We start from the raw sequence: 10,238 nt of genomic DNA, 5'->3' as shown, positions 1-10,238 counted from the left end.
AAAGCATTGCTGTGCGTTTTTATTCAATTGTTGTTCAACCCTTTTACGTGACTTTTCAAATGACAATTGCGCTGCGGTAACAGGACATAGTTCTTACTGAAAAGACATGGGCTTATATTTCATTATTTGCATTCAATTCTTTCTAAAGACTTTTTAAATGACAATTGCCAGGTGGTACCAAATACATAATTCTTACTTTAAAGCATAAGTTTAGTTCCACTGGGGATTGAACCCAGGACCTTCTGCGTGTAAAGCAGACATGATAACTACTACACTATGGAACCTCTGTAATATTGTCATCTTTAACATAACCATACTGTAAATAAAATGGATGGAGGTCAGGTTCTAAGAAGTGAAACCAATGCAAGAGCACTGAAGAAGTCTTTCAGATAGACGATATGGCTTTGGAACAGGTTTTTTTTTATTGTCAAGTGTCGTTCACTCCCTTTTTTAAGACTTTCCAAGGGACGCCTACCAGGTGGTAACAGGACATAGTTCTAACTTTAAACCTTAAATTTATAAAAAAAACACTGGGTGTAAAGCAGACGTGATAACTACTACACTACGGAACCTCTGTGATATGGCTTTTCTTTACATAATCTGCGCTCTACCAATGAGCTACATTCGCTGAAGAGTTTCAGATTTATTTTGACTTTTTTGTGAGATTACTGAAAGAGACCTGGGTGAAATCTGTATTGTTGTATATGGCTTCAGAAAGTGGTGTTATACCTGTTTGCAGTGTTTATAACCTTTTCAATTGGAACAGTAATACCAAACACAGGCAAAGTGCAAATCGTAGGTCAGGGTGGTGGAAAGGAGGGTTTAGCCAATCCTCATCAAGGAGTGTACCAAGTCACCTCTTATGATTTTATTTACTTCACCAAGCAATGTTATAACAGTTCTGCACAAATGATACAGCTACAAACCAACACATCAGTTGCCAGTAGCTATGTAACATTTGCAAATGGCAGTGGTAGGATTTGAACCCACGCCTCCAGAGAGACTGGAGCCTTAATCCAGCGCCTTAGACCGCTCGGCCACACTACCTGTAAGTATCAGCTTTCCACATCGTAACAAACAGTATGCTTGTTAATGTTATCGGAACCAAACTTTCGCAAGGAAAGAGCCAAGACTTTAATGAAAAAATGTATCACACTTTGTCATTTTTCTCTGGCATTGTTGATTTTAGAATATTGTAACCAGCATTAAGTGAGTAGGTTTAGGTCTGTATGAATATGGGCTGAGCATTTACCTGGGCTGAATTTGTGAACATCTTCTTTTGCATATTCCCTGTAAAGAGCCATTACTCCTCCAACTGACAACTATTGTTCCAGAGACAATAGGATATACAGTTTTAGATTGCAAGGTAACTGTGCAATACCAAAGACTTCATTGAAATACCATTGTTTGTCAAAATGGGAAATGTCATGTTTTTTATTGCAAATTCCAGCACAGTTATTCATTTACCATTCAAAAACAAAAGTACAATCATGAAACACATACGACTTAGATATTGCAGCCATCCTGGTCACAGCCACGGGGGAGGATCTATTCAATTCAATTCAATTTTATTTATAGTATCAATTCATAACAAGAGTTATCTCAAGACACTTTACAGATAGAGTTGGTCTAGACCACACTCCAGAATTTACAAGGACCCAACAGTTCTAGTAGTTTCCTCCAGAGCAAGCAACAGTGGCGAGGAAAAACTTCCTTTTAGGCAGAAACCACGGTCAGACCCAGGCTCTTGGTAGGCGGCGTCTGACGGGCCGGTTGGGGTTAGAATGAAGAGTGGAAATAACAAAAATAGAAAAAATAGTAGTTTGTAGCAGTTCTTTGTAGTAGTTCATGGCATAGCAGGGCACTGTGGGCATTACAAGGCACAGCAGGACGTAGCTGGGCACCGCAGAGTGTAGCAGATGATCTGCATGTGTTTTCTTACCAGCAAGTTTCTGGAGGTCCAAATTTTATCATTGATGGTGGCCAGGGTGAGCCACTGATTTGCAAAGTCACATCCTGGTATCTGTTTCTTTGGCCTCGCCCCATATAGCACTAGCTGTGCTGTGAGGACACTGAGTCTAGTTAAGACTCTGAGTCTAGTTATGGACAGCATATTTGTTTTTCACAAGTACAAAAGGCTCGGCCATACAGCAAAGCCCACCAAAACAAGTTTTAGCTCATCTGTGTTCCCCTCCAAAGAAGTCTTTAGTAAAAGGCAAAAAGACGTGTGTTATGTGTTATGAAGAGAAACCAGAGTGAGTACAGCCGTCTGCTCGAGAGCAGCAGAAAACCCTAGTCGACCCAGTCCAAACCATCGCGGTAAAATTTGACTTGGTGTGCCACTTTCCAAACTAAAATGATAAGAGGCAACTTGGTAGACTCCTTACTGATGTTTATATCTGCACTCACAATGCCCTGTTTTTAAAACACCAGCCAATCACAAGTGTTACATGTGAATAATCAATGTGTGAGTAATCAGGAAGCTCACATAAAAGATAGCTGCAAGGTCTACCAAATGTTCAACTTTGCAACCCGTAAACTGTTGGAACCTTGGTTAACTCAGATTACCAAAGCAGAGTGGCGCAGCGGAAGCGTGCTGGGCCCATAACCCAGAGGTCGATGGATCGAAACCATCCTCTGCTAATTGCTATGCATTGTATCAGCATGAAGTCTATTTCCATGTTTAACAAAGTGTCTGAAGTGAAATGTCTCCACCTGCTGAAGAGTAAACTTAATTGCATGACAAGTTGATTTTCATCCATAAAAATGGAAACTACAGTACTCATACCTGCTGTAACACCCATAAAAACTGGAGGATTATAAAATAAATATACTACAGTACAGCTACATAACAAACAGGAGTGTGATGCCATACTACAGTACAAGTACATAAATACAGTGAAACTGTAAAACATGTACATTTAAAGTGCTTGTTGGGCTGTCTGATAGCCTGAGGTATAAAAAACCACTGAGCTACATCCCCGGAAGATTTTCAGTTTTTTTTTTTTTTTTTTCTGAGATATACTTAGACTTATCTTTATTAATCCTTTTGGGATGACTCCCGCAAGGAGATATAAATATCACTGAATAAAAGAAGAAACTGTGGTAAAACATGTAATGGGAATGTTGTATATGGCTTCAAAACCTATGGTATAAATTATAGTTGAAAGTAACACACTACTGTTGCCTTTCTGCTGGACAATACAACGTTCACAGCAAATCTTGTAACACAAACTGAAAATAAATGCTGAGAGATGCATTGGTGGAGACTGAAATATTTTATCAAATCGGGTTGGGCAAGTAACCTTTCTGGTTACTTCTTGACAAATAAAGCTAGTAACCACACAATGAAAACTACTGCGATGGCTGGGAGTCAAACCCAACTCAACTGTTTGGAAGGCAGCTATCCTTTTTGTAAATTAAGGCATTAAGATCAATTTTGATTGTTTTAATTCCTCTTTTTAGTCCACTTCAGCATGGGTTCCTAAACGCATGCATTCAACTGTACGCATGTACTGTATACCTGCATGCATTTAAAAATGTAGGCCAAGTATGTACTTAAAATTAAAAGAAACAGAGCCATATCAAAACAAAAAAAGAATTTCACAGCAGACAGCACCATTTTAAGGACACACAGTAGACTTAAAATGAAATTGTAATTGCACTGCTTTGAAAACAGTAACAACCTTCTTCATCACAAATCTTGGTGTAGTCTTGGACTCTGACAACAGCCACATTAAGACAATTACAAAGTCAGCTAATTATAACTTACCTGACTTATCGGGTTATCGTTGGGCTACTACATGGTCTTCTGCAGAACGATAAATCCCAGAGTTGGCTCACTCCAGGTTGTTTAAGCAGCAAACATCCCTGGGTGGACTTGAACCACCATCCTTTCGGTTAACAGCCGACTGCGCTGATCTATTGCGCCACAGAGACTGCGCCTGACTACGTTTGACTCTGGGGACAGAAAGTAGACCTGTCCCAGATGACCTGAGAGGTCTGGGGGGGGTCATAGTGTAGTAGAAGATCAGAATTTTATTTTGGCCCTAAACCGTTAAGTGATTTATAAACTAGCAAGAGTACTTTGAAATCAATTCTTTGAGGTACAGGAAGCCAGTGTAAAGACTTCAGAACTGGAGTGATGTGATCCAGTCTCTTGGTCTTAGTGAGGACTCGAGCAGCAGCGTTCTGAATCAGCTGCAGCTGTCTGACTGATTTTTTAGGGAGACCTGTAAAGACCCCGTTACAGTAGTCAAGTCTACTGAAGATGAAAGCATGGACAAGTTTTTCCAAATCCTGTTGAAACATAAGTGCTTTAACCCTTGATATATTCTTAAGGTGATAGTAGGCTGACTTTGTAATTGTCTTAATGTGGCTGTTAAAATTCAGGTCTGAGTCCATGACTACACCAAGATTTCTGGCTTTGTCTGTTGTTTTTAACATTGTTGTTTGAAGCTGAGCGCAGACTTTTAATCGTTCCTCTTTTGCTCCAAAAACAACCACCTCAGTTTTTCCTTCATTTAATTTCAGAAAGTTCTGGCACATCCAGCTGTTAATTTGTTCAATGCACTTAGTCAGTTTATGTATTGGACTATAGTCCCCTAGCAATGAGGTTATGTAAATTTGTGTGTCGCCCGCATAACTATGGTAATTTATTTTGTTGTTTTTCATAATCTGAGCCAGTGGAAGCATGTTAAGAACCAGTATTAATGCAAAGAAAGGACTGGAGCATTTATTGTAGAGAATAGGTAGGCTGACACTGAAGTATTGAGACAACAGTGACTGAAAATCTTATTCAATCTACATATCGGTCTTCTTAAAGATCTAAATAGATTTTCACTCTCAGAGTCATCTGGAGCACGTAACGATTAGCTTCTGTCCCTCTGAACCCTGAGTGACAATCACTCTGCAGTGAATGAGATGCAGTTCCCCCCCTCAGTCTAACAAAGACTATACTTTCAGGGATCATTTCTAGAGTTATTGACTTGAGGAATGTGTTTCTAAAGCGTTTAGTCTCACTAACCACGATGATGAGTCATGATATTCCTTTCTGAGCGTGAAGCTGACAGAGAATAATGGTTCACTTCATCTGCTCTCTGTCATTGATGATCATTCTTTGCTTCTTTATGGAGCATTGAGGAAGGGAATATGATCAGGGTGGTATTAGTAGATGTGTGGAAAGCTAATGGAAAAATACATAATAAAATGAGCTAAGCTATTTAATTAGCTACAGTCATTGCCAATCTTTAAATATTTGTCTTGTCCGTGGTGGAAAATGTTACTTGAAAGAGGTTAGGGTTACCCACAGCTTCAGCAATGGAAACCTTGAACATTTTCCACTCAGGTTCAATGCCCCCAGCCTCCACAGGGATGCACGAAAAGCTCCGCCGGAGGTGCGAGTTGAAAGTCTGTTGGACAGGGGCCTCCTCCAGACGTTCCCATTTTACCCGTACCACCCATTTGGGCTTACCAGGTCTGTCCAGAGTCCTCCCCCATCCCCTGACTCAACTCACCACCAGATGGTGATCAGTTGACAGCTCCACCCCTCTCTACACCCGAGTGTCCAAAACATACAGCCTCAGATCAGATGAAACATTTTAAAATCAATCATTGATCTTCGGCCTAGTGGGCTCTGGTACCACGTACACTTATGAACACCCTATGTTTGAACATGGTGTTTGTGATGGACAATCCATGACTAGCGCAGAAGTCCAACAACAGACAACCACTCTGGTTCAGATCAGGGAGGCCGTTCCTCCCAATCACGCCTCTCCAAGTATCTCCATCATCGCCCACGTGTGCGTTGAAGTCCCCCAGCAAAACTATGGAGTCCCCTACTGGAGCCCCATACAGGACTCCATTCAAGGTCTCCAAGAAGGCCAAATACTCCAAACTCTTGTTTGGTGCATATGCACAAACAACGGTCAAAGTTTCTCCCCCCCCATCACCCGCAGGCGACCCTCTCGTCCACCGGGGTAAACTCCAACCCAGTGGCGCTTAGCCGGGGGCGTGTGAGTATCCCCACACCCGCCCGGCGCCTCACACCCTGGGCAACTCCGGAGTAGGACAGAGTCTAACCCCTATCCAGGAGTACGGTTCCAGAACCGAGACTGTGCGTAGAGGTAAGCCCCACCAGATCTAACTGGTAGCGCTGCACCTCCCGCACAAGTTCCGGCTCCTTCCCCCACAGAGAGGTGACGTTCCACGTCCCCAGAGCCAGCCTCTGCCGTCCAGGTTTGGTCCGTCGAGGCCCCTGACCTTCGTCGCCATCCATGTGGCAGTGCCCCCGACCTCAGCAGTTCCTCCCACAGGTGGTGAGCCCAGCTTCTTCGGGCTGTGCCCGACCGGGCTCTGTGGCAAACCTGGCCACCAGGTGCTCGCTGACGAGCCCTCCGTCTGGGCCTGGCTCCAAACTGGGGCCCTGGGCTTCCTCTGGGCAGGGTCACTCCCTCTCTACCTCGGTTATTCATGGGGTTATTGTACCTTTCTTTGTCTGGATCTCACCTGAGACCACTTTGCCATGGTAGACCCTACCAGGAGCACACAGCTCCAGACAACACAGCCCTCAGGTTCATAGGGACACACAAACCTCTCCACCACAATAAGGTGATGGTTCCCCGGAGAGGATCATCATAATATTATAATTTAAAGAAAACTCAATCCCCACAAACTACAAAATAATATTAAACGGAATGAACCGTGTAACAAAAAGGTGAAATATTGTGAGACCAAATTCCCATCAAACACAACTAAAGTCCTATCAATTGTAGTTTAATCTAGGTCAGTGGTTCACAAAGTGTGGTCTCGGGATCCAAAGGGGTCCCTGAGGGGGTCTATGGGGTCCCCAGCAAAAGGGAGAATGACTATTTTCACTATAATCCAATCCATTAGTTACACTATGATCAGAATGTAAGACTATTTTAATCATGGATTTAATTCACCTATTCTGTCAAAATGGGGTCCCCTGGCCGAATGAGTGTCAGTTTGGGTGTCCTTCACTGGATATAAAAAAGTTTTGGAAACCACAGTTCTAGGTTATGGTGTCAATGGCCCAAGTTTTATTGGTATCCAATCGGCCTGAAAAAGCGATGTTTAATATTCTAACACGTGCTTTAACATTTACTGTGTAAGAAAATAGATTTTTTTTATGAACAGTTGAGACTATTCCACACCCACAATGTGAGTTTAAAAAGCCCCCCTTAAAACGTATGTCACAGCATTTTGTTGTGAGGATAACTTACAAAATTAATAAATTAAACCTCTGTTTTGATTTCAATAAGTTATTTTTAAACTTAAACTTAACTTTAAACAAAACTAAATGCATTATATTTGGAAATCATACCACAAATACAGATGTTAAATTAGTAATTGATAAAAAAACAATCAAAAGAGTCTATGAAATTACATTTCTGGGGTTGAACTTGAATCCAAACTGTTTTGGAAGCCCCTTATTAAATATCTGTGCATGAAGATGGCCAGCAGTACTAGTATATTGAAAACAACTACAACTACATATTGACCCAAAATATATTACATACTCTGTACTGCACACTTTTTACCATATTTGTTATATTGTGTGGGAGTTTGGGGAAATACTGTACCTAGAAAAGTAACTTACAAAATAGTTGCACATTGCAAAAAAGAGCAATCAGGATAATAAATCACATACATGAGCTAATCATCTGTTTTTAATTCACATTTGTTGATATTTACGGACATCGTTACATTCAAAACTGCACAATTTATGTTTAAAGTTAAAGAAAATAATTGATCATGTAACATACGCCCAATGTTGAAGGAAAGAGCCGGGGGAAATCATCTAAGAGGACATTGTGAACTACTGTTAAAAGCACGTGTGTTTCAGTTTGTGGGGTGAGATTATGGGATGGACTGAACAATGACATCAAATAGAGCCATAATATCATTTAGTTAAAAAAAGGATTATAAAAAACATTACTGGACCAAAACAGAAAAGAAATCGAAACATAGGAATGGAAATGTAATGCAAAGGTATTGTTGTATAAGTATTTGCATATCGTTTTACTTTGCTATAAGATGATTTTGTGACACAGGGGTCATTTCAAATTGCTTCCATCTGCTCCTTCTCAAACTAATCCTTATTTTTGTATATATATTTATATATATAATCAGGTTTGTATTGTATTTGTTAAATACTGATTGTTTGTGTTTCATTCCGTGGTTTTAATTCTTTGTTTTCACTGTTGTCTTGCAACACTGTTGTTTGTTCGAGATAAATAAATTAAATGAAACAAGATAACTGGACAAATACATTTCCCGTATTAGAGCCGTATTAAAAGCATATTTTGTAGCTTTGCAATTTATGGTCTATATGTGCCTTTTAAGTTTTACATTTTTCCAGCAGGAATCTTCTTAAAAAATCTAACAACCCCTCCTTTGATTTGAGGCAGACTCAGGCCGTAAACTAGAGGGTTATTAATGGGGGGGACCATCAAATACTGTAAAGATAAAACAACTGTGATGATAGGATTCTTTTTATCAACCTCAAATCGACTCAATGACAGCTCACAGAAGACAGAGAGAGAATAGGTGGTGAATGTGATGATGTGAGGCAGGCAGGTCTGGAACGCCTTTCCTCTGAAATCAGACGAGCTTCTCCTGCAGACAAGCAGAATACGGAGATAGGTGTACAGGACAAAGAACAGGGGGGTTAGGATGGTTGTGACTAAAAGAAACTGACCTGCTATGTTGTTCAGAGTTGTGTCTACACAGGAGAGCTGAAACACAGGCAAGTTGGAACAGAACAGCCTATTCACTTTATTGCCACACAGCGGTAATCGGACAGTAAGATAGAGCATGAAACCCACAACACATACAGGGTAGAGCACGGAAAAAATCACAAGCTGTGTTACCATCTTAAATGTCATTTTACTGTGATAGTGTAAAGGCTGGCAAATAGCAACAAATCTATCATAGGCCATGATGCTGAGGAAAGTCATCTCACATGATAAATAGTTGTTAATAACATATATCTGAATGAAACATAATGGACGTGAGATTAAATGAGTGTCAGACAGAATGTCCATCAGAAACCTGGGAAGAAGCCGGCTGAGCCGTACAGAGAGTTAAAAGACAGACAGCTGATAAAAATATACATGGGCTGATGCAGAGACTTCTCCAGACAGACTGTCAGAATAATGACAACGTTAGCAGAGACAATAGTCATGTAGAGCAACAGACACAGACTGAAGAACAGATACCTGAGGGGCCCAAAGTCTGCAAACAGAGTGAACCGAAAATACAAAGGATTCAGGCTGTTGTTGCTCATCATGTCTGCACAACAGCAGAGCTGGAAGAAGAGAAGTGAGAACAGATGAAGATACAGTAAATGAGATTAGAATTTTAACAGCAAGAAGTCCTATTTCAACACTAGATTTAACACTATCTGCATTTATGTAAGTTGCATAAAGTGCACATTTCTAACAATTGTGATAGTTCAGAAAGACAAAACATGGACATGGGAGAAAAAGGTCAGTGTCACATGAACTAAATGCACAAGCAACCTCACATTTTTGTTGAACAATATTAGAGTTGAATGACTGAAAAAGAGATGTCTCCAGGTTAACAAGTCTCATACATGACAGACGTTCAAAAGGTTCTTTTCCACAAGTGATATATTTGCAATTACATTCAACCTTTGGGAAAAGCTTTTAGCGTAGTGAAGTTCTCCACTTTTGTGTCTTATAACAGCTGATATGATCAGCTGAAACAATATACTGTATAGAGTGTTCATATGTGTCCTGTGGTCTGTCCAGCAGGTAAAAGACATTCAGAAAACAGTCTCTGCATCAGTGTATGTGAACATTTAGAATAATACACAGCACCCTCCCCTGACTACAGCAGACTGAGGCAGCAGCTGAACCTTTATCCTGTTTTGCTGTCACACTGAGAGCAGCAACCTGTACACACAGGGTCCAAAGGGAGGGACGGTGTGTCACACACTGATTACGCATTTTTTGTTATGTTGCATCAGTATACCCAAGCCCAGGCTTCCAAGGCCAGAGCTATACTATGTGTCACTCCAACCCACGGTGCAATGAGGACAACAAGTATGACGTAAAAAATATTGAAGATAAACATATTGAAATTTGAAATACGAAAATAAGAGTTCCTCAATGTTCTGTTTGATGTTGTTGTTTTGTTGTTGAATGTTCTGAATGTTCAGATTCAAGAGTTCTTGGGGTCTTCACAGACAC

General features: G+C 40.7%; 3 non-coding genes and 2 pseudogenes across 3 annotated transcripts; 1 reads left to right on the top strand and 4 right to left on the bottom strand.

Moving 5' to 3' along the window:
* Nucleotides 1–211: 211 nt before the first annotated feature.
* Nucleotides 212–284, bottom strand: trnav-uac (transfer RNA valine (anticodon UAC)). Its single transcript has one exon. It is a non-coding gene; the product is annotated as a tRNA-Val (tRNA).
* Nucleotides 285–965: 681 nt separating this feature from the next.
* trnal-aag (transfer RNA leucine (anticodon AAG)) lies at nt 966–1,047 on the bottom strand. Its single transcript has one exon. It is a non-coding gene; the product is annotated as a tRNA-Leu (tRNA).
* A 1,090-nt stretch (nt 1,048–2,137) lies between these two features.
* On the bottom strand, nt 2,138–2,259 carry LOC116677900 (uncharacterized; annotated as a pseudogene).
* A 2,690-nt stretch (nt 2,260–4,949) lies between these two features.
* Nucleotides 4,950–5,165, top strand: LOC116677898 (small nucleolar RNA U3). The gene has a single exon (XR_004329081.1). It is a non-coding gene; the product is annotated as a small nucleolar RNA U3 (small nucleolar RNA).
* A 3,204-nt stretch (nt 5,166–8,369) lies between these two features.
* LOC116677897 (olfactory receptor 56A4-like) lies at nt 8,370–9,345 on the bottom strand (annotated as a pseudogene).
* Nucleotides 9,346–10,238: the final 893 nt, after the last annotated feature.

The sequence above is a fragment of the Etheostoma spectabile genome, unplaced genomic scaffold, assembly GCF_008692095.1.
Source record: "Etheostoma spectabile isolate EspeVRDwgs_2016 unplaced genomic scaffold, UIUC_Espe_1.0 scaffold00006153, whole genome shotgun sequence".
NCBI classification, from domain to species: domain Eukaryota; kingdom Metazoa; phylum Chordata; class Actinopteri; order Perciformes; family Percidae; genus Etheostoma; species Etheostoma spectabile.
Note: the sequence above shows the minus strand (reverse complement) of the source record. Positions and strands in the feature narration are given on the sequence as shown.